The sequence below is a fragment of the Neopelma chrysocephalum genome, unplaced genomic scaffold, assembly GCF_003984885.1.
Source record: "Neopelma chrysocephalum unplaced genomic scaffold, ASM398488v2 Primary Assembly neopelma1_85, whole genome shotgun sequence".
NCBI classification, from domain to species: Eukaryota; Metazoa; Chordata; class Aves; order Passeriformes; family Pipridae; genus Neopelma; species Neopelma chrysocephalum.
The window spans coordinates 7,603,548-7,627,151 of NW_020897747.1; the positions used below are offsets into that span (position 1 = coordinate 7,603,548).

The 23,604-nt window shown below is 45.9% G+C and overlaps 1 protein-coding gene across 5 annotated transcripts in view; it reads left to right on the forward strand.

The window, feature by feature from the left end:
• Nucleotides 1-23,604, forward strand: part of SH3PXD2A (SH3 and PX domains 2A) — a 249,853-nt gene that overhangs the window by 132,735 nt on the left and 93,514 nt on the right. The window lies entirely within an intron of this gene.

A 23,604-nucleotide genomic window follows, 5' to 3' on the forward strand; every position in this document is an offset into this window, starting at 1 on the left:
ACTTCTTCCTCCAAACTGGTAGGTGGCACAGGATATATCACATCATCCCTCTGAAGAACACTTTGCATAAAAGAATCTTGGAATTTGGCAAAGCACAGCTCTCTTTTTGCAGCAGGGCTCATCTCCCCTTCAATGGAAATTAAGTGTCTAAATCTTTTTGTCTTTCCCTCTTTGTCAGTTTTACTCTGTGCTCTGGGGTGAAGTTTTGTCGTGCTACATTTATTTCTCCTTGCCAAGACCTTCTTTATGGCTTTGATTTAAACTAAGTCCAGTCAGACACGGTGGAAGGCCATCATGTTCCAGTGCTGGGAATGGGCTTTGGGAGCTGTTTATCTTTTTTTCCAAGGATAACAGCACATTTGTGTTTGTGTTGTGTGTATGTCTTGGGCTTACACAAAAACTTAAGGATCTGATTCTGGTGGGTCATGCTGGCAGGTATCCAAACCCATAAATCTGGTCACTGTGCTTTTCCAAATGTTTATTGTGCTGTTTAAGCTTTTATGGGCTCTTGCGCGTATTACATATGGTCTGAATAAATGTAACGCTGTATTACTGTGCTTAGCTGAGATGCAGAAGAGCCTCCAAGGGGATCATTAGAGCTGAGGCAGCCATTGCCAGCATTTGGAGATGAGTTTCTTGGTTGAGCTTTGCAGGGTTGCAGGGGTCTTCAGCCCTGTTCTGTTGGGTTTTAAATGCCACTTGATCTGAGGTTGCAGAGGTGGAAATAAGAAGTAGAGAGTGGCAATTTCTTGGATTCAGTCTGGGATTCTTGCAACAAATCTCCCCTTCCTGAAACACTAATAAGAAGGACTGGATTTTGCGTGTATTTGCTGCATTTCCTGTGTGCTGCTGCTGTGGCAAGGTCTGCTCTGATGACAGTGGGACTCTGGACAAGACTTCAAGGCGTCATTGGATGTGTAGCAGGGTAAAAATCACCTGCATCGCTCTAAGTAAAGAAACACCTACAGAGACTGTGTAAGAGTCAAGGCTGTGTTGCTCCTTCAGACAGATGGCAAAGAGGATATTCCCTGCCCTTCTGAGCCTACAGCTTCGCTTTGATCCTGGAGATCAAACATGAACCACCCAGAATGAGCCAGCCAGGCTCCAGCTGGTGGGAACAGGAGCAGGACTTGTGTTTGAGGGACAGCAGTGAAAGTGGGACCTGGCCCAGGCCACCCCTCCCTCTCGTGTCATAGTGCCAGCAGCAGGCAAGGAGCATGCATGACGCTGGGAGAGTGCCATGGTCCTGCTGCTTCACATCCTTACTCTCTTCTGTCCCAACTGGACTGAGGAAAGAAACTGCAGAGGAAAAGCAGCCAGACTCTGGCCAGCCCTAACAGCCATAACAGCAGCCAGGGCAAGACCTTGGGACCTTCAGGGAATGGCCTGCAGTTCAGCTGTGGGCTTCCCTTCTCTGGGCCAGTTCGCCTTCTGCTCCAGGCAATCCTTCTAGCACTGTCACTTCACTTCCACCACTGACCCCACTGACCCCAGGAAGATACAGGCTCGCAGTCAAGCTTGCTGCCTTCTTCAGCTTGGGCTTTCTGCTCCCTCACCTCTGCCCTGTCTGGCTATTCAGATTGCAAGTTTGAGGCAGAAAAAGGTTTGTGTTTCTGCAGCAGACATACAAGTCCCCATTAGGGTTGGCCATTAGGGCTGATAGAACACATACTAGCAGTAATTGCTCTCTGCTGAAATAGTGGAGGCTTCAAGAGGCACAGGAGAGGGATGGAGGAGGTAGACAGAAAGATGGGACTGGGAGGAGTGGGGGCAAGGCCAGAAGCACTAGGAATCTGAGTCATTCCTTTGCCTCTGGAGAGCTGAATTGACACTGCAAAACCTATTCTGATTTCTTTTTATTTCTTAGGGTTTTTTTAATTCAGACTAAAAGATATCCTCCCTGTGTCAGCTCAAATATTGCACTAGTGGAAAAATTGCTTAAAAAGAAAGAAGTGTAGAAAATATGTGTTTGCAGCTGGAGTTAGAGTGCTCCTGGCTGTAAAAATGGATGGTTTTCTCTTCCTTCCCTGTTGCTCCAGGCTGAGGATTAAAATGTGGGTTACTGCTGACTGTGTTGAGATAGGAGCAAAACCTCAGGTAACTACTGCAACTACATTTAGAGAATTGCTTTTGCTGGATGCCGTGTGCAGGAGGAGTGACAGCACATAACTGCAACCCACTTGGATGTGAAAGTGCTAATGTTTTAGAGTCTGATCCCGAGGAGCATGGGGACACTGAGTAATATCACAGTGTTTTGACACCTATAAGGAATAGGGCAAGGAAAGAAAGCATCTTTTGAGCCTCACAGAAGCTTTTGAATAATTTTTCTCTGGATAGAGGTTTTTCTTATGACCTCTAGAACATGAACACTCTTGGTGCAAAGTCATTTACAGAAGAAATCTCTTCTGCTGCGCTCTCCTCTCTTTGACCTTGAGGCTGTTAACATATCTTGGGTCAAACAGCAACATGGGAAGGATAAATGTTAATAATGGGTAGCCTTAACACTCCGGTTGTGGTGGGCTACAGTTTTCATTATACCAACAGCTTCGCTTAGCCCTGGCTGATTGAATTGGGAAACTAATAATAGAAAATAATAGGAAAGTAATAATTCTGGCATGCAAACATCATGCCAAACCCAGCATGCACCTGAAGTTCTCCCTGTGCTGTGCTGCAAGGACTTACCTCAGGCTGCAATGAGGGAGAGACTGGAAACCACCTCCCCACAGGGCACCAGCAAAGTCCAGCACTTGGGCAAGATCCTGCAACAAACCTTCAATTCTTGCTGCAAGGGCAGCCACATGTTGTTTGGCACAGTGAGCAACCTCTTAGGGGTTGTGTAACTTAGAAGGCAGACACTATGTGCAGTAACACTGTTGATGTCAGCTGAGTTACCCTGGGGATACATCAGTTCTTTTGGGATTTTTTTTGGAGTATGAGGTGGGGCAGTTTATTACTCACCTTTGCAACACGCTGTGCATCCTGCTTCCTGCTGCTGCACTTCGTGGTGGTGGTGCTGCTTTGACCTGCAGGAAGGGTTTGAACCTGCCTGTGCAGAACTCACAGAAACAGAGACATTGCAAAGTGCTGACTTGACAGCTCAGAAACATTCTCCCTCCCCTCATTCAATCCAGTGACTCCTCAGCAGGCTGTTCCCCTTAAAAGCAATGATGCTACTTCCACCACTGTGCTGCTGTTCCCCCAAACCTGTGCTTGATCCTTTGTTTTCTGTAAGGAAAAAAAAGTGGCGACCATGAGCAGAGAGACTAAAGTCAACGTTACCTAAATCTGACATGGGCTCAGGATGGGTAATAGCAGCAACAGATTTTGCCAATGGAGCTGATATTTGAAAACATGTTTTAGGGAAACCCATTTATTGGGTTTATAGGTAGAGGAGACATGGGACAGAGAGGACTTCATGCTGGAATAACCCACTGGCTTTCCTTTCTCTGCCCCTTCATCAAACATGCTCAGTGTGTGATGCTGAAACCTGAAGCTGGGAAGGACGTGCTGCTGCTTCAGCCACATGAGTTCCCATCAGTCCTGTGTGAAGGCAGGCATGAGGGCAGAGGGGCTGAATGCAAGCATGGAGTGCCTTCCCTTAAGCCATTTCCAGTTGCTTGTCGGCTGTTTAAAGCTGTATATTCTTTTAATATCATTTGAAGAGCCACTTGTTTCTGGCCACTTCTTTCTTCCCTTCACTGGGGTTTCTCCCCTGACTGCCTACATGAGAAGAAATGGAAATGTTAATTTGCTGCTCTCCAGCATGGAGAGGACAAGAGGGAGCATCAGGGGATGCAGAAATTGGCTTTGAGGGTGGGATGTGCTTGGAGAGGAGCTCTCAAAGCAGAGAGAACCTTTTTTTGCCAGCAGAGTCCTGTGTCAAGCACGGGTAGCTCCAGGGCTCCCACCTCTTCCCCTCTATCACTGGATGTTGAATCAGCTGTTTGTGCTGCCCTGCCACAGTGCTGGGGACAAACTCTCTGGCAGAAGGGTGGGGAAAGGGAATAAATAAGGACTGTATAGTGGGGATGGTTTGTTTGTTCACAGCCTGCTGCAGGCTTGTGCTCAGAAGTCAAACCAAACCCCTGGAGTGGCTCTTAGGCTTCCCTTCCTGTAAGCACAGTTCTAGGGGGTCCCACTGCAGGTGTCGGGGGCTGGCTAAGAAGATGGTGGCAGAAGCAGCCTGCTCCCATGTCCGTTCTTCCTCTGCACATCCCAGGTCTGCAACCTCCCCAACCTGCAGGGAGAGGGGAGGGAGGTGGGAAATGCGGTGACAGGAATAAACTTCCTGCAGCGGAGCTGAGCTGAGGGATGGTTCTTATCACAAGAAAACAGCCCTGCTGGGGGCAGCTGGAGAGGAGCCCATCCCACTTTCCTGAGCCCCCCACCCTGCTCGCCCTGCAGTTCACCCACAGCACAGGAGCCTCACTATAACTGGAACACACAACCCTGCCAGCCTTGCCTGCAGATACTTGCACATCTCAGAAAGACAGGGGCTCGTGGCTTGGCAGTGCTGAGGGAAATGCCATCCAAGCCACATGAGACAGAGAGGCAAGTTAGCACCAGGCTGCCTGGGAGCACAGCTACCTGTGAAGTGACTCCCAGTGCTGCAGGTATTGTGTTGGAAAAGTTGATCCTTGCCTGCCAGGGAACCCATCAGACTGTGCACTGTGGTGAGCAGCTTTACCTCCTGCCTGGGCTGGGTCTGCTGCACACTGGCCAGGTTTCGGCTCATCACAGCTTTTTGAGCAGGACCCCACTCTTCTCCAAAAACCAACATGAGCCCAACATGTAGGGCTGACCCTGTTCAAATTTTTTCTCAGCCCACTTCAGTCCTCATTCATGTCTCCACTGTGAGGTGAAAGGAGATTGAGAGTAAGCATGTGTCTCTTCACACCCCTGCCCAAGGGGCTGGTTACATGGGAAGTGGAAAGAGAATTGTGCTAAACTGGAAGTTTCTTCTGAAGGTGGAGCAGTCCCTCCACTGGTCCCACGTCGCTAGTCTAGGCATGGACTCTCAAAAGCCTCCTTAGCTCTGAAAGTGAAGCAGGGTGCTGCAGGTAGAGCATATAGGAGCAACCTCAGTATGAGCATGGTGACACCTGGGCAAGAGAGTCATGATGCTGCCTATGTGTCACTGCGCCCCAGGCAGTGTCTTTTCCTTCCCAGAAATCCAGGAGAGGGACTTCCTCAGCACACTTCATCATGATGGAGGGCAGCCAGGGACACTACCAGGCACGTCCATCCCCTGTCCACAAAATGCTCTATGTTCAATATTGCCCCAGAGGGCAGGGATTTCTGGCTGGTTTTCACAAAAAACTTAGCCAAAAGTCCATCATGTGTCAAAAGCTACGTGATGCAGGGAATAATATTTTGCTCTTGTGTGCATGTGGATATACATGTAGATGTGTACAGTCGTTCTATCACAGCTGTAGTTCACCAACCCTATGTCTGGCAATGACTTAAATTTTTTAAGATTTGCACTTGGCGTGTTTTGCAGAACTCTCCAACCCTCTTGCAAAGCCATATTTGTTGTACAGCTTGTAGCATCTGGTATAAATAGCTCCACTTGATGACAACGGTCGGGCATGGGAAGGCCCCGAGTTATGGATTCTGCAGGGAGCTACTGCCACATTGTGGGGAGATGATGCTTTACATGCATTTATTGTGCAGCAAAACCCACCAGCTGAGCTGGAAAAAAAATGCCTTTGGTTTGTGTGGATGTTGGACATGGTGGTGTCTGTGTGTTCTGCTCTCTTGGGGGATGTGCCCTGCTTCATGACCTTGCCATGCTCACCTGGTGAAGCTGACTTTCTCTTGGCTCTTGTGTCTCAGAGAGAAGGAATTCCTCTAGACAACAGTGGGAAAGATGTGACATATTGCTATGAACAGATATGAAATAGCTTTTCCACCTGGCTTCTTATTAGGTGTTACAGCCCTATCTTTTTCCATTGGTCGTATGATAGTCATTTTTTGGTATTTAATAGTGTTGCATCTGTGACTTGATGAGGGAATGGGAAAGAAGCAGACTTGCAGTCTTGGACATTAATACTAATGAGTCCAGAACCACACCTGGATCAGACATTTGTAAGCATATGGAAGAGATTGAAGATTATCTAATTGTCTCCTTAGTACTCAGTACTAGACTGAATCATCTCCACAGGCCTGGGAAGCTGTGCAGATCACCAGGCTCTCCTTGCTCCTTCTCCACTAAGCTAAAGAGCCAACTTGGAAAGGGAAACGTTTCTCATCCCCAGCTTTGGCTGTGCTGGGGCACTGGGCAGGGTTTCAGTGTGGAAGGTGTCACTGGCTTGCTCGCGTTTTTGGCTGTGAAAGTCAGTGACAGCTCTTCTTATGGCCAGATTTTGTGCGTGATCCTGTTAGGGGAGTTGTCAGCACCTAATCTGGGTGTTTGTTGTCATCCAAATAGTATTGCCAGTGCATTGCATGTGCAGCCTGACACACTGTATATTAATCCAGGTTTTGGCTTGCTTGCTTGACCCAGGAAGGATTAAACCCCACCCCACATCTGCTGAGGCTCCCTTGGACTGCTGCCTCATCACACTGGTGCTCCTTAGCAAAGCTCAGAGAAGGTCTTTCCCTCCACAGCTTCGCAGGCACAGATATTCCCTAGGTGGCAGGGACCTGCTTGTCCTGTATGTTTCCCATCCATCCATCCATCCATGCATGCATGCATCCATCCGTCCATGCATGCATCCATCCATCTCTCCATTCCTTCTTCCCTTTCCAGCACAGTGGTACCTGCAGGCTGCAGCCAGTCCTTACGGGAATCTGTCAGCCAACAGCTGATCACCTCTTAGCCAGGCCGAGTTATTCCCTGCCAGGCCCTGCTCCTGCCTTGCAGTAAGATGAACAGCTATCCTTGTTGCTCCTTTTAACCTGGAGCAGGGAGCAGGTTGGAACACAAAGCCTTTGAAAAATGATGGCACAAGGACAAATTTCCAATCAAAGTCCTCCAAATGCTGCTCTGAAGGAAAATTACTCTTCATTTGCGGGTGAAATGGAAGACTCAGTTCAAGGGCAGGAGTTGTGCAAAATAAAGATTTAAGTGATTGAGTAAAGGAAAGAATGACTGCTCCTGAGGGAAGGGGAGAGGGGCCTGGGACCTCACTAACCTGATTTAATCGAGCAACTTCTGGTGTTTTACAATTGCAAGCAACCATCTGACCCAGAGCTGGGCAATTTGCAAGCCACAGAGTTATGAACTGTTGGTAAAATGGTCTGAAGAGGAAAATACATTTGCAATTATGAACTGAAAAACCTGAGCAATGGTGCTCTACGTTTTGGAGCCACGTCCAGCTGTTGTTGGGAGAGTTGGGGTCTCTGCCCCTTTCACAGCCTCCCACCTCCCAATTTCAGCAGCACCCAGAGCATTTCCCAACTGAGCCTTTGCAGGCAGCAGCCACCTCGGCCACAGGATGTCTCCTTGCAGGAGAGGAGCTGGGGTTGCACCTGGGCAAAGTGCTTCCTTACTCTACACAGGTGGGTCAGTGTTCTAGGAAGGGAGGAAAAGCTGGGAACAGCTCCCAGCAATGGAGATGCTGACCCAGCCTGTGGAAGTGCGGGCTGACCAAGCTCTGATTTGAGCTGTTGTCCTGCAGACCTGGGAAGAGGAATTTCCTCAGAGCTTCTGAGAAGAGGCACCAGTCTCAGTCCACTGACTTGAATCCATTAAATTTATATTAACTGATTTGTCCTCACAAGTGCTGAGCATTCCCAACTGTGGCAGGGGTCCCCTTGTTGCAATGCCAGCAACAAGGATGTGGATGTGCCTGGGCTAATTGTTTCTGGATTTGGTCAAGTGAGGTTTTCTTTCTTTTCTGGGAAACTGTCTGGTTTTTGTGCCCGTGGTATTTGCAGAGTGCTGACAATCCCCTCTTCCTTCGCAATACTGCCTTGTCTGCTTAAGGTGGTGTTCCTTGGAGATGTGCTTTTTCCCTTTCAAGGCTTTTGATGTATTTTCCCATGTTGGAAAATTCAAAAAGGCAGCATGCGAAGCTGGCTGGGGCCAGAGAGTGTTGCTGGGGGCAGCAGCTTTGATCCTCAGTGGGAGCTTTGCAATAAACTTGATCATGCATTTTTCATAATTTTCTCTGTGTGTGTGTGTGTGTGTTTGTGTGTGCATGCGCCTTGCAGGGGGTACAGGCACTAATCCTGAACCTGCACTCAGCACAGGGGTAAAAGTCACTTGTAGTTCATGGCTGATCCAAATCCTTCACATCCCCAGGGTAACTCCACTTCGAGTTACCCCACATGAAATTTGACCCTGACATCTAATAGCTAGGGAGCTGCTCCTGTCTTTAATCTCTCTGACAGTGCCTAGTCAGGGCTTTTTGAAGAATTTTGTGGTCTTTTCTTCCACATAAGCATTAGTTGTTTTGGTTTTTTTTTTATGTGGAGTTTTGTACTGCTATCTGACCCATTTACTTGGAAGCCTCTGAGGAGGATTTGAGTTAGAAGAGAGCTAGGTTTGTGATCCAAGTATGAGTCTTTCACTGTTAATTGTATTAGCATTCATAATTGTATGCACATTTCTAAACTGTCATGATTGCCACATCCTTTTAAAACATGGACAGGATATCAAAAGGGTTATGAGTGCTCAGAGATTAGCAGAGAAGCAAGAAATTAAATTGCCTGATACCTCAAAAATGATGATGTGAGCTATTTTGCCCCCATTATATCAAAACTGACATAGGAAAAATAACTCAGGAGTTAGGCTTTTAAAGCTCATTAGCCTTCAAGATTTAATTAGTAGGAAACCAGCTGTTTGATGGAGGTTTGAGGTGCCCTGTGCCTGCTGTTGCTGTTGGATGAGCAGACTGTGCAGTGGGAGCCTTGTTGGACAGGGCTGTGGCAGGATTCATGGGATGAATGGGAGGAAAGAGTTGAGAATTCAGATTCTCTCTTTGTTGCAGATTTATTTTAAGGGATCAGCTTGGTCTCCCTGGCTTAGCCTGGGTTGTAGCTCTCAAGCCAGCTCCTGGTAGAGGTTACCTGTGCAAAACTTTTGATTCCCAGAGTACTTCCCATTCACTGAACCCATCGCGCCTTGTATATGCTTTGTGCGCAGTGATGGACTGTGTTTCACGGAGGTGACAGCAGCAACTTCTTGGTCTCAGAGGGTGTTTCTCCACAGCCCACAGCCCAGCATCTTTCACATAATAAGCGCTGTCACTTTTATTCTTTGTCTGTGTGAATCCTGGCAGAGCGGGTCTCGCTTCACGGACAGTGCCTGCACAGATGTTGTCACAATGCGTGTAGGAATTAATGGTTCCTGGCCTCCGTGGGAGCGAGGAGCATCCCGGCGGATGCAGGGCGCAGCCGGCAGATGGAGCGCGGCTCCTCCGCACCGCCGCGCCCGGCACAGCGGCCCCACTCCCTTTTCTCTGGCCGCGCTGCTCCGTGGGAGCAGAGCAGTGCGATAACGGATTGTTTATTGTGGAAACATGCCACTTCTACTAGATTTACAGGCAGCTTTGTGGAGCTCCTGATCGCCCTGTATTTTTGTTTTTAGTCCGTTACTCATCTTGATGCATCGTTGGTACGTGTCTAACCGGAGCTGTAAAAGACGCTAGCGGGGACATGATGGGGCCAAAGCATAGGGGATAGAAAGCAGTGGTCAGGCAGCATTTCTTCCTGGGGTTTGAGAAGTACCAGCAGGCTGTGTCAGCCCGGCAGTGACTGCTTCTCAGCAACTGACTTTACAGTCAGACTATTTTGTAGTTCCTTCAAGGCCCCGTGGTTTAGCGGCTGCACAGATGGCTGCAGTGAGTTCAGAGCAAAGCGAAATAACACTGGTTCCTTCCATCCTCTGCTGCTTCACCCTGAGAAATTAGCAGCCTCTTTTGGGACCTACTAGTCAAAATCCCAGATCCAAACACCTCCGGACTTTCAGCAAAGTTTGAAGCCAGTTCAGGACTGAATTTCAACTCTATTTTTCCTGTGCCAAAACCCATTGAGCTGAATACCTGGGAACTATGGAGGTGGGTTAAGTCACGGACGAAATACGCTCTGAGCTTTTCATTGTCTACCTCTAATGCATCAGCTCTCCTAAAATAATATGTCTAGCGTGGTTCATACCACAGTCACTGCCGTAATCACCACTGAAACCTGGATAGGTTAGAAATCCATATGTGGTTCTATGTCTGGGTTAATTTGGCAGACAAAAAGCAGTCCCCAAAAGGCAGTTTCTTCCTATCAAATCATCTGCCAATTTTAACAGTTTTGATTTATGCTTTTTGAAGTTGTTGATCTCTTTGCTGAAAGAGTTGAAGGCCATCTGCACTGGTGCTGTTATTGAATGAGCCTCCTCAGGAGCAAGACTGGCTTCCAGATGACAGAGTAGCTGGGAGCTTGTATCTTTTACTGGTGAGGTTTCTCTGCCTGTCTCCTTGGTCTCCTTAACTTAAACAAGTGCTTCCAATTACAGAAAAATATATATGACATACATCAGGCAGGTTTTGTGCATTGTAGTTTTAAGGGAGGAACACATATTGCACTTGTACTTGCTCCTTTACGTGCTATTCCAACCAAGCATAGAGAGGAAATGTGCCTTGTGGGTACGTAACCCCCCTGGTTTCTCTCATGAAACTTTGTTTTGGGGGTTGGTTTTTCTGTCTTTTTTTATTTGTCCCCGAAAGAGGAAATTAATTAGCCCAGTTGGAAGTATACAAGGGCTGTTTTGTGTGGGGAAAACCAGGGCAGGTGGACAGTTCTTGGAATTGCTTGGACAGTAGACAGGAGCATGGAATAAGAGACCGACGAGAGGGCAGTTAGTTTAGCTAGAAAGACTGGCTGAGTGTAGCAGTCTGGAAAGTAGATCATCTTTCTGAAAGTCACAAAAAAGAAAAATACTGGCTCCAGATTCATCCCTTGTGTAAATCTTTTGAAGTTGGTGACTTACACCAGGATGATTTAACCCCATTAATTTTAATGGGTCACTGCAGTGTCCGAAGAGTTGTTTTTTTGCTGTGCTCTGTTCTGAGGCAGAGATAAAGCAGAGCCTTGGCGTCTAGGCTTCAGCCCAAGCTTGGTGTTCCCATGGGGCTGGCTTGGGCCCATCCATGTTGTGGCTGACTCGAGTTGGAGAGGGAGAAGGATGCAGGAGATGATGATGTGTCTGAGCCCCTGTCCCTTGATAGCTGGGTGCTCCCAGGACTCCATTGTGAACCATAACATGCCTGAAAAGGGATATCTGATCTGAAAAACAAGGATAGCCAGGCTAAGAGGGCATGCTGGAGTCAACACCAACCCTCACTCTGCCATGGGTCTGCTAATCCAAAGTTATTAGTAATTAACACATTAACCAGAGCAGTGTGTGTGGAGCAGTGTGGCAAAGAAAGGAGTCTGTAAGTGAGCAGAAACCGGCACCAGATGAATCCTGTTGGGACTCAGTGGGCAGAGAGGGAAGGTCAGTGCCCTTGACACACAACGGGGACTCAGGGGCTGTGGCTGGGGACAGGGATAAAGCACGTTTACCACCTAGTGTTCCAAGCAAGCCGGTCATAGCAGGAATCAGCCACGCATAGTTAAAAAGCCCATGTATCACAGCAGGGAAAATTTAATCTCCTGCCAGGAGGGGGGATATATCTTTGTCACCAGTTTTCAAACAGCTGAAAATGTGGTGGCAGGCACAGCTGTAGTGCTTGGGCAGTAATAGCAATCATGCCCCAACATCGTCAGGCAGCAGCATATCATGAGCTGTGCTTGGCCCCTACTCCTCGGGGACCTCGGAGCCTGCCTTGTGCCTCAGCTTTCCACTTTCTGCAGACCTCTCCTCATGTATCTTGTTCCTAGAGCCATTTGTAGGAACGTGGGATTACAGTCCTATACTGAGGGTTGCAAAGCTTTCCCCTGCCCCCCGTCCTTCGTTTTGCAAATGATTCAAATTGTGCTGAAATATTGACCAGAAAACAGGAAATGAGCCCAGAGGAACAGATGGACCATAATGAAGTGAAGCGATACATCTTAATGAGAATGTTCTGAGTAATATGGAGGAGGGGGAAGCTGCCTTTGGTGAAGGCTGGGTGTGAAGTCAGCCCTAAGCAGCCTGCCTTGGTCAAGGCATCAGCTACTCTTCAGCATCTTGCAAAAAGAAGGGAAGATGAGCATCGCTGTGTCTCCAGGCATTTATCTCTTGATAGACTTGACGTGACTGTGAAGTGGGTCCAGGGAGAGAGTCCAGACATGGGTCCCAGTAGGGAACGACATAAAACATGCTGCAATAAAAGTTTCTCAGTAAACTTTGTGACTAAACTTCTAATACCTCCATTTAATCTCAGTAGTCTGTAGTCTTCTCCTAGTTACATATTGTCAGGCAAACTCTGTTGAATCACTCCATCTGGATTGGAAGCTGATCTGTAAAATGCTTTATAAAGCTTGTATCAGCAGTAGTGTGGCCAGCAGGACTTGGCAGTGATTGTGTGGCAGTGGTGAAGCTGCACCTTGAGTACTGTGTCCAGTTTTGGGCTTCTCACTACAAGAAGGATATTGAGGTGCTGGAGCAAGTCCAGAGAAGGGCAACTGAGCTGGTGAAAGGATCTGGAGCATAAGTCTTATGAGGAGCAGCTGAGGGAGTGGTGGTGTTAAGCCTGGAGTAAAGGAGGGTCAGTGGAGACCTTATTGCTCTCTACAACTGCCTGAGAGGAGGTTGTAGGGAGGTCGATCTTCTCCCAAATAAAAGGCAACAGGACAAGAGGAAAGGGCCAGGGAAGGCTTAGACTGGATATTAGGAAAAATATTTTTACCAAAAGGGTTATGGAGCATTGGAACAGGCTGCCCAGGGAAGTGATAGAGCCACGATCCCTGGAGCTATTCAAAAGATGTGTAGATGTGGTGCTTAAGGACATGGTTTAGTGGTGGCTTGGCAGTGCTGGGTTAACAGTTGAATTTGATGATCTTAAAGGTCTTTTCCAACCTAAATGATTCTATGAATATAAAAAGTTGTTCTTGCAAGCATGTGAGCCTTGGAAGGACCATGTGTGCTGGTATCCAACATATCACAGTGTAATATTTACATGTGAATGCACCTAGTACATACATCTTTCTGTCTTTTGGAGGGAGATGTGTCAGATGTAAAGGGTGAAACTTTATTGCCTAAGCCCAAGATATGGTTGCAATTCACCCCAATGGCTGGAGCAAGTACTGCTCTGCAGCACCCGAGGAGAAGGAGGAATTTCAACCATGCCCATCCACAGACAGGTGGAAGAGTCCCAGCAAAGCCTCATTTCTGTGTCAGGTTATTTTAAGTAACTGCAGCAATTCCCTTTGCATCACACAGGGCTGCCTGCATGGTCCTTGTGCAGCCTCTTCAAGGGTAGCAGGGGCTGGCAGTGTGAGGGAGTCTGAGTGCCACAGGATTCTCTGAGAAATTAACCCTTTTTCTTAGCAAATGAAGTGACTGAAAAGTGCAGGTGCTGCTAAAATCCTACCTGTGTGTCCTGACTTGTGAGCAGCATTGCCAGCCCACTACTACTGCAGTGAATTGTAGTTTGCTACCACACACACCTCTGAGCTCCTGCAGTCACATCCTCAGAGCATCCTACTTATGGACAATCTGGCTTATTTCCCCAGAATATGTAGCTAATGTGGGGAACTCTGAAAAATTTCCAACCTTTATTAAACAAAGGAATACAAGAAAAATATTTGTTACTTCTCACATGCTCTGCACAATGTTGAAGGTGAACAGACCACAGCAGGTGTGAAGGGATGTGATACAGGCTTGGAAACTCTGGAGTGAGTTCGAGGGAAGGCCTGTGAGAAGAAGAGAAAAATGCAACATGATGATGAAATGCAAATATTTCTGCAACTGTGTTTAAGTGCGGGAGCGGGGGCATCCAGCTGTCCCTGTGCCAAAAGCCAAAAGGCAACAGAAGACAATGGATGATCTCACCCTGTCCCTCTTAAATCAACAAATCTCCTCTACAGTTGCTTAAGTACCTGAGTTTTTCTCAGGTTATTCTTTGCCAGCTGTTTGGCAAAGCCTGATGTGGGCTGAACATTTTCTTCTCTCCCCTCGCTGCTTCTTTATATGCAGGAGGCGGCTCGGGTGGTTCAGATGGCCGTGGCTGGGAGGTGGGACAGCCCAGACGTATTTCAGAGGGTTGAAAGTGTGTTGGCAGAAAAACCCTCAGCGTGAGGCCAGCTTTTGGGAGGATAGTGCTGACGTATGGCTTGCGGGGATGAAAGCCCAGGAGAAGCTCAAACAGGGCTGTCTTTGAAATGCTGGATACTGCAGGTATAATGTGGTGGTTTTATCTGACCTGTGAACATCTCTGACAAGGCATCAGGTCATTAGTCTTGTGCTTGTTATTATAACATTTGCTGGAATGAAACACTAGCATTTTTAAATCACTGCTATCAAAGCGTGTCATAAATTGTAAGCAGTTTCTTTTCCTTTGAGTATATCCCCGTGCCAAATCATTCAGTGCTCATATCTTCCAAATTGGGCGTGACATTACCGGTGAAGAGCTGTGACTGAGCATGAAATAATTATTTTTTAAAAAAGCAGAGCCGCAACAAAAGTATGTTTCCTACAAAAATGAATAGAAAGTGACCCCTACTTCTTAAAACAGTTCTGCTTTTAGCCTCTGAAAATAAGTGTGTTTGACTCCGGAAGTGCTAAAAAGTCTGGTTCCATAAAGTGGAATTTAAAAGACCGTTGCTTGAAAGTGTGTGTATATATATATATGTATGTATGTATGTATATGTATACATACTGTGCAGTTACTTGCACCCACAACCTGATTTTTTTGCTACCAAGAGCTGTGACATATTTTTAAGAGGAGCAGTGTATTTTTAAACTCACCCTATGGCATAAGATGAAGGTCAGCCCCCCTGAGTCTTTGAGGGATGGTGACATTAAAACCCAGCCTCCATTCTTCCTTTGAGACTTTGGGCCAGAAGCTCTTTGCTCAGCTTTTCTCCTGTGAAATGCTGTGGTGTCTTGTACCTGCATCTGAGGAGAGAGATCCACCCGAGTTCCTGGGTGCTCAGCTGTGAAGATAACATGACCACGGCTGCATTAGCAACTGAATGCTCTGAGGTCTTTCAAGCAGGGTCTGTTCCCCAGCATTAGCTGCAGTTTTCCTTCTGAGATGTTCCTGATTTGAAGCATTGAACAAAACTTCACCTGGAGACACATTTGGAGCTCTCTGTCATCGTTGCAGTTATTTTCAAGTCCTCTTTGGGAAACGGACTTTCTTTGGAGCTGGTAGTGAGCCACAGTCCCAGGACATGTGCACGGTGTGCCTCATCTCTGTGCATGTCCTTCTGCCCATCCCTGTTTTCTGGGAGGTCAGCTACTCTCATGGCTTCCTCACCTGCCTTTTCAAGACCCTCAAGGCAGGCGAAGAAGGGATTAGAGGCAGGGTGCAGTGTTTGCATTTTGGACTGTTTCTCTGCTGATTAGAGCAGTTCTGGGACCTGTTGGGCACTATATGATCTGCAGGCTACAGGGGAGTGGAGGCAGAGAGTTGGCCAAAAATAAATCTGACCTTCCTTCTCATCACCCTCCCAGATTTGCTTGAGTACATAGGGCTCTAAGTTTTTCAAAATATTGTTTAAAAAATGTTTCTTCTTGGGCAAAATGAGAGCATTTTTCCCTTTTCTGTGTCTTTACTGAGAAAAGAGTCTTGGTAGTGTTACCACAGTAAATTAAGCAACTTACTGCCTACTAAAAAACCTTGCATTCTTCAGCCTAAAATGAAAACACATAAATAACCAGCACAGGAGATGTGCCCAGCCTCTACTGTGCATGGAGTTCACTCTTCCAGACTTCTGTTTTCCTCTGGACAGTGATTTAGAAGGAAAAGCTTTTATCTAATCATGAGATAGGTCTGTCTCTGCAGAGCTCCCCAAGTGCTGCTAATGGATGAGATGCACAGCAGAGCTTGAAGGCTTTTGATTCTGTCTGGGTAAGGCAGAGAGATGAGTTTTTGATGTTGCACATAGCTGGGTAGGTCAGAGCTGGGTTTTGTGCAGAGTGTTTGTGTAGTGATCAGAGCCATTTTGCATTACAGTGTGGTGTCTGTTGTAGGGAGGGGAAGGAGGCAATCAGCTGCCGAGGAGGCAACAGGTTGAGGCCAGAAGCAGCAAGGCAGGGACGGGTGGGTAGTTGGTGCTGGAGAGGAAGCGTAGGAAAAGCAGAAGGTTTCAGGAATTAGCTTCAGTCCCAGGGGACTGAGGAAGAAATTGTTAATAAGTAGGTTATTGGCAGCAGGACACTCTGTTTCATGCTCTGATTCATAATCACTACAGCTGCATCTCATGGCTAGTGTGCCTAGATCCTAGTTTTGAATCTTGCAGTGTTTTACAGCAATGAGAAGTTATTCAAAATAGCACTGAATTCAGACTCACTACTGGAAGCTAAGAACAATGCAGTTGGACATCACAGTGTGGACTTCAGGATACAAAAACTCCCCAGGACCTCAGGGATGCTCTTAGCATCCTATGATAGATGCTACTCCACGGGAGGAGTTCACTGCCAGGCACAGCATGGCATGCCCTGATAGGAAAGGACGTTCCTGCTGAGAATGTGGTTTGTTATTGTCCAGCTTCTGGCATTTCAGGTAACAAAGGGAGAAAATAGTGCACAAAAGCTGATTGCAGGGCATGACATTTGCAGAACCTCATTGATATTCCAAGCTTGTGAACTACTGAGCAAGTGAGATCAACAGCCTAAAAAGGAGGCGGTGTAATTCCTGACAATCAATGACATTTTCCCTTCGCCCACATGTGATATCTATGTATCAGATAACGTGAACAGTTAAGGCAGTAATAAGCTGCCAGTGGCCATTTAGCTCTGCAAAACAGAGATTCTTCATGTTGCAGGCCAGAAATACCCCCCGAATCAGCATTCATTTTGAAGGAACAAGTAATTTCTCTTTTAGCTGAATTAAAAGGTCTGCTCCTATAACAGCTGAATGGATGGAAATAATTAAATTCATTCATTATGCCTCTTCACTTTTATGAATGTAGACCATGGGAAAAGATATTGGAAATACCACACACACCCTTTGGAGATGTATGAGGTGAATTAAAAGTTAATGTCTGGATGGAGATTTGGACAGGATTTACATAAAAAGAACAATGAGAAATTGACTGTTTTCTGCCTGAGCAGGTCTGAAAAACATCCAAGTTTGTATCTGAACTGGTTTTTGGTCTATTCAGACATTGCACTGTTTCATGGTCTGTGCAATCTGCATAAATTTTAAATGCATATAAAAATATTTTCTTCTATTTTCCAGAGTTATTTAATATTTAATGCTGGTCACCTTAGAAATTCAGTTGACATGATTTGAGGTGTTTTGAGACAAATATACAAGCATATATTTGAGGTTAACATGATGTTGGGTTTTTTTTCCCTTTTAATTGAGTAAGGTTCAAAAGGAAGTATTAGAATGGATCCGTACATGTAATAGCAAAAATATCTTCTGCCTCTGCAAAGTGAGTTTTAAGGCTGAAATAGCTGTGCCATTTTCTTCGTTTCCTTCCTAAAATGAACAGAGCATTAACACTGAAACAGTCTCTTACATCATCTTGAAGCATAGTGCATTTTTTTATTTATTGTTTCATATTCTACTACAAAAAAAAGTCTCCATTCACTCGTGTTCTCACTGAATCCTTTTTTAGTGGGTCTGATACTCCCAAGGGTGGAATACTTGGGAAACTTTGTGATGCCTCTTTGCAAGTGCCATGTAATTATTATTTAGCTCTTTAACCTTTTAGAGGGAATGAAGGAGTGAGACCTGCTATCAGAATTGGATATTTGAAAGGGATTTGGTCATTACCTTGAAAAGTAACCCGAGTGTTTGAAAGGTTTTATCTTTGGGAAGTTGACTCTATTTTTTCTGCCTTAATTGGTGCCTGTCAGTGATAATTTGGAATCATTTAATGAATCCCAACAGTTATATTGGGCAAGACAAGTTCAAGACTTCTTTTTTCTTTCATGTTTTAGTGTCAGATTCACAGAGGATGTTTTAAGACTGCCTGATGCTGGTAGGTAATCAGGGAAGACAAGTCTGCTTTTAGTAGCTGCCAATCCAGCAAAATTTACTAGATGCGTTTACTAGCTATGTTTTGGAGTTTTACAGTGTCTGAAAAAGCTCAGTTCAAAGGACAGTGATTAGAAAAATTTCCTAGAGTTCATGAACTCGCAGTAGATCTTACATGCTGTGATTTATGTCTCTTGACTAGTAAATTAAAGAACCCGACAACTTGAAAGATTTTTCCATGTGCTGCTTCATAGAAACAGGCAGAAAACAAATCCAACTAATATAAAATTGTTGTCTTATAGACAACTACACTACCATTTCCTACGCTGGAAAGACATTTGATGTTGCAAGACAGTTAACTGAGGACATGCTGCTGAGGCAGATTCGGGAAGCAGCCCTGTTTTAATCTCACTGTTCTAACTGAAGGAAATGTAATGAGGAAAGGAAAGACTACAGTTACTAGGTGAAGAAGTTGGAGTTCATACTGTAGGCTTGATCTTGTCTTTCCACATGCATTGTAAGTTTTTGCCTCTCTCGGAAATAATATTTACCATTCTTAGGGCCATGTGTGCAACAGATGAGTTTAAAAAGTCAGGGGAGAGATCTCCCACTATAGGGGGATGTAAACTAGGTAGGGCAATGGGGTATTTAGTAGTGCAAAGTAAGTACAGATGCAATAGCCATCTGCTGTCTGTGCACACTGTGATCTTAATCTTCCAGGTCCTACTGCCCTTGGACACGTAGCAGAGGCAGCAAGACAGAGAGGTCCAAGCATCATATTGCTAAAAAGCCAGTTGAGTACACAGAACTGCCAGACACCAGAAGAACACCACTGGAAAAAAAAAAAAGCAAAATTGTACAACACCAAGCATCTGGCACACTCTCCTTTGTACTGGGAGCTCGGAGGTCTAGCAAGGCTGGGGCTATGTCTGGAAATGCCTGTAAATCATCTCTTACTTTGCCAAGTTAGAGCCTTTAAAATGTCAAAAATGCCAGTGACAGCCTGGGATTTCCCTGTATGAGCCTCCAGCGTGTGGGCTGCTGCCAGCTCTTGCACCATGCACTGTGAGAGGCTGCAGGAAATCCCAGGAAGCAATGCCGAAACCCAGCACCCACTATGGCATGGCTTTGAGGCTGATATAGGGCAAAGGAGAGTGTTGAGAGGAGGCTGTGACTGGGTACCCTCACGTCTTGGGCAGTCAGAAGGAGAAGGACAGACAGGACATTCTTCTGCTTTGCCTTCCATGTGGACTCTCTCAAGGGTCCTGGTCCTGTGGGTCTTCCAAGGGCTTAGTGTCACCAGCCCCTGCAGATTCATCCTGGGGAATCGTGCTCACAGGTGGGATGTGGCCAGTGAGGGTATATGGGTCAAGGGGAATTGCATGTTCCAAAGGCTTTCTTGCAAAAGCAGGAGGGGAGAGCAGGAGGAAGGCAGTCCGGACTACTGTCATTTTGATCACTGCTCCTTTCTTTGGTCCCTCTGCCCCAAGATGAGGAGTGAGAAGAAATGGAGTGTTTCTTTGCTCAGCAACACCATAAGCAAAGCAGCAGTGGCTGTAGCACTTATCATCACTAGCCATAGTCACTTCGCAATGGCTCCTGTCCTGCTGGCATCTGTCCCCTGGCTGAGAAGGGTCCTGCTCTAACCTATGCCTGGGGCTCATGGAATGCCACTGGCAGGTCAGGTCAGGCCATCAAAACATTTGGGTTGCTGTTGCACCCCTGGTTTACTGTATGAGCTTGCTCCATCACCTTTTCTACATTCCTCATCTCTAAACGTGTGGTGAGGTGACTCACTCCTATTGAATGCTTGCTCGATTTTATAAAATAGTCATCAACATGTTTCACATGCTCTGTATTAAAGAATTGCCTGCTTGTTTCCTTGACTATCTTCTGAAAACAGCTTGGGTAAGCAGCTTAGACAAGGGAATCTCAGTACCCTTTACCAAAAAAAAAGAAATCCTATAGGTTGCCTCTTTAAGTACTGGATGTGGCATGTGGGAGAATTGGGAATGATGAAGTATTCAATCAAATTGCTAGTTTCCGCTGCATTGAAGTCAGAGACACTGAAGGCACTGCAGCATTTATAACTGATTTCCTGAACAGTGTAGCAAATAGAGATGAGAGCCCTTTTCTTGTAACTCACATGTGCAACAGAAATCACTTAGCTAACATAAATCAGGGCTAAATTGCTTTTAAAGGCTCACAAAACATTTCTGAAAGAGACAGGATGAGGAAACCATTTGCCACAGCAGAGTATGTCCCCATGATGAGTCCTATTAAAGCTTGATCAAAGAGCCTTATTGGCTTTTCATTAGAGCCTGGTTATGTATAGTTGAAATTCAGCAGTGATTTCAGCAGAAGAAGCCCAGAAATGCACACAGGAGGTAAATTTAAGTAGGAACCTAGACCATCAAAGTACATGATTAAGGACAATTTAATGTGCTGAGTAATGCGGCGTGATTTGGATGTAATTTATCCTAATCCAGTCTGATCTTTTACAGGGGAATATATTATAAGGCCACAATTAGGTGAGACCAGGGCCCCATCTGGCCTCCTGTCTCCAATAGTGGCTTACAGCCAATACAAGAAACAAAGCAAATACAGAGTGAGTTTCCCTTGTGTATCCTTTCTGTTTCTGGCATTTAGCCGTTATGGGACTTTTTGGGTCAAGACATCCAGAGCACAGAGTACAATAGCCACCATTTATCCTTGCTTCATGAATTTATCTCACTGCTTTTTGAACCCGTGCCTAGTTTTGGTGATTACAGTGTCTAACACCAGTGAGTACCATGATTCAGCTGCGTTACATGCAGGACGACTTCTCTTACTTTGATTTAAACTGCTGTGCTCCAGCTATTCTTCCTGGTGTAGTAATTCAGTGGCAAAAGCCTTTCTGGACAAGCTATGTCTGGACCTGGCGTTGAGGGCTGGAAATCTGTAACTTGCGAGTTTTCTTCTCTTCCCTCCTTCTCTCCATTTCCAAGGACTCTCTGGGATGAGAGGGGATGACACTATTGGTCTTCATACACACTCCAGTGGAGGTGGTGGGGTCCTGCCTCCCATGAGCAGGCACAGCTTGGTGGGCCATGGGCAATGTTTCCTTTTGGGGAGGTTATCCATAGGGACAGTGCCACCATGACATGGAGAAGACAGTGGCCAGGCACCACACACATAACTCTGGGCAAAGTTAGTCTGAAACAGCAGAAGGAAGGTGTCCCTGGAGAGGAATGGCAAAGAGACTCTGCCTTTTCTTACCATCACCATTTGGACTCTAATTTAGAAACCCAGTAGGACCATGTGGTTGCTAATCAGAGGTGGGACCCACATGTCCTATGGAAACTAGAGTTTGAGGCACCCACCCTCAAATCAGGAAGGGCTCAAAAATATGAAGTAAGGATTCAAAGCCTGTGCCTTCTTAAGCTCTTAATCAGATTCGTATGATTTATATGCAAGCTCATCAGTCTGACTAGTTTATAAGGTACATTTGAATTTACGATTCTGATACTCAGTGTTTAATTTGTAACTATGATTAGATGCATCTTTTAAACATGTTATATCTGCATGTAGATGTTTGTAATAAAATCCCAAAGTGAAAAGCACAACTGGAAAACCTGCATATGAGAATGATTAATTTTTATTAACTTGTTTTTATCACTCAGCATTTATGCTGCAAAGGCTATAATAAAGTGGCACATGCTTGGTCAGTGTAAGACAGAGATAAATTTGGCCTCCCCACAAGGGACAAGCAGGGTCAGTTTAGAGAAGATGAAGAACACCTCCACCCAGTTCTTGCTAAGGTAAATACATTTTTCTGTCCTGGGGAGAAATTTGCCATCTGTAAGAATAAACAAGGTAAAACAGAAACAGATGAGGATATGACTCTTAGGCAAGATCTTGTTTTTATACTTCTTTCCAGGAAAAACTTGCTATAAACATTTGTGTTGTCTTTTTCAAGGCCGCTGAAGCCTTGCAGTAGAGGATCATGTGGCGTTAGCTCATCGCCCCAGTGTTCTGCAGCCTGTGCTGAGCCATCTCCCCTCGTGCTGGAAAGGCTGGGCTTTGCTGTCAGATCACCCTGCCCCGTATCTCACAGCCTGGTGAAATGCTGAATGTGCACTTCCAAGGCCCTGTCTTCCTCTAAGAGGATAATTTCATAATTAAAAAAATACGATTGTGAAAAATGCAAAAGGCTAATTCTGCATTTCTTCAGCCTGAGCCAAATACTGAAGTTGCACTCTGGAGCCAAGCAATCAACTTCACTGCTGAAGAATCTTGGGACAGAAATCTGTGGCATTCCCTAGTGATTTAGGGAAGGGGTTGGATGCTTTGAACCCATCTGTTGTCCTTTTAACACCCATTCTACACAAGAAAAGAAATGGTGCCCCCTGACCCCAAACACTCTGGGTCTGTGTGAGGCTGAGATGGCCTATGGGGATGTTGCTTGTCTTGGAGCTGCACCTTGGACTTGGTGGCAGAGCTCAAGTTGTGCTGTGCAGGACTAATCTCCAGGATCCTCTGAGTGCAGAACAGAGGATACTGCCTTTCCTTGTCCTGCATCTCTGCTTCATGATACAAATCCATGGATTCAGGTATAGGGAGCATTGCTGGAGAGGAGACAATGCCCATCTCCTTCCAACCTTGGCTTTTTTGTGCAAGCTAAGGTTACTGGTATAGGGGAGATCTCTTCTGCACTTATAAATGAGTTTTCCAGTGTTGTGCTTGGAGTTTCACAGGGAAGTCAGAAGTCAGCACTTAATCAGGACCTCCAGTTGGGTCCTGGTATGCCAAGTTGGGCCACCATTGTTATATGTTGCAGAGAAAGTCACTGCAGCCTAACCAGAAGTATGTAGTATGTAAAGCTGTGCTGTTTGCTCTATGCCAGCATTACAGACATGCTGTGAAGACAAGAGAAAGGTGGCAGGAAGGCAAAATTCTCTATTTTGTGTTGCCTCTGTTCTCTTAAGGAGCTGATTGCACAACAGTGGCTTACCCTTCTTAGCTAGCAAGAAACGCCTGGGTTTGAAGTCAGGTCGCCAGATTTTCTTCTTGCCCCACAAGTCCATTTTGCTCACGGCAAGGAATTCTGTAGTCTCGGGACCACCACAATGGGGCCTTTTCTCACAGGGCTGGAAAGCTCAACCTCTGCTCAGAAAGGACAAATTCATGTTGGAGAGGGTTCCACAATGCAACGATTTATATCAGGAAATGAGCAGAATACATTCTAAAAAAAAGAAGAAGAAGGAAAAAAGCCTTCATCTGTTTCTTTGGCTCGGGGAAGAGATCAGCTGTGGTTTCATGATTTCAGAGGATGGAATGCTGGAGGGGAAAAACATATAGCTGTATGCATTCATGTGTTCGAGTTTCTATTCCTGATGCATAACATATAGAGTTAATTTTGCTTAATTGCATGTCATATGGGTCTCAGAGCTCAGTGGGAATGGAGATGCTTTCATGCACATGGTTAAACTTTTGCACTTTGAGTACTATGAAAGTGAATTTCAACCTTGCACTCTCCATCTGGGTCCTATGTGTTTGGACAGTATTAAGGTGTTCAGGTGTTCCTCCAGCCATAGGCCTTGGTGACAGG